Below are 1,257 nucleotides of genomic sequence, written 5' to 3' on the forward strand. Positions count from 1 at the left end.
TGTGTGTGCGCGTCAGAAAAACCAACGCGCAACGTGCCGCTGTGCTTCGCTACTCTTTCCCTTCTGCTGATACCGCCCCGCAGGATGGCGGAGGACACCTGACCGGTGGTATCCGCGCCTGGTGCCCACTCTGTGGGGAATGTGGGAGGGGGGAGGGGGAAGCCACGCAGCCTGCAGCCCGACCTTGGGTGTTGGCTGCAGACTCTCGGTGTTGGGGGACAGATCCGGGCTCGCGCGGCGCCGGAGAGATTTACCGTCCTTGACCGCTCTTGGGCCCGCTCAGCACAGACCGTCTCGAGGATTCAGCAAAAATAAGCACGCGATGAGCTGTGTGCAGGCGCTTTCACCCATCGCTGGCATGGCGCGTCCCATCCGAAGAAAGCCTCCACACGTGAGCAGAGCACGAGGGATGCACGGAAGAGGCACGAAGAGGTCCGTGCGAGTCAACTCCACAGTGCATGTGTGCGAAGTATGCAGCATCTTCTACATCCCGACCGAGTGGGCTGATGAGGCACAGATGCCGGAAGCGTGACGACAACACCCCGAATGAGGCCGTCGAGCCAGTGAAGCGCTCATGTGGCGAGTCACCGCGCCACGCTGTGGGATGCCGCGGCTTGAAGCAACTCAGCGGAAGTGGCACAGCGTACGGACCGAGTGCAGGATCTCAGTGGGCCCTGGCCTGCAGCTGGCCAACCTCCTCCCTGGGCTCACGTGGCATGCGCCCGGGCCACCAGCCCCTGCTGCCCGCACGACGGAGGCCACCGCTTCCGCCCCTCGACCAGGCCCCTGGGCGCGGCCCGCGTGGGTTGAAGCGTGCAGTGCGCCCAGGTCCATGTGGCGCTGATCGCGCAGCACGCATGCGAAGAAGGGAGGAGGAGGGACCGGAAGAGCTCGTCAGCGCCACGGACCGACTCGACGGCAGAACGGCTCGTCCTAGACGACCTGGGCTCAGCCGCAGTGCAGCAGTGGTGGGTGAGCTGTGGTTGTGCATTGCGTCGGCGTGCTGCGTTGATGGTGAGGTAATGCGTTGAGACACTGAGCGCATGCCGCCTTGCGAGTGAGTAAGCACAAATTCCACCTTTTCATGCTGTGGCAAGCGCGGGGACGAGGATGGCGGTGCATGTCGATGTGCGAGCTTGCACAGGCGCACGCCGCTCTCCGCGTTCCGTCTCCCCCGTTTCCGCAGGTATCATTGCCACTTGCCTCGCCTGCGTTGGCGGCGGCCGTGCGCCCATGATGGATCGGCGCGCACTGCCG

The sequence above is a fragment of the Leishmania donovani genome, chromosome 23, assembly GCF_000227135.1.
Source record: "Leishmania donovani BPK282A1 complete genome, chromosome 23".
Lineage (NCBI taxonomy): Eukaryota > Euglenozoa > Kinetoplastea > Trypanosomatida > Trypanosomatidae > Leishmania > Leishmania donovani.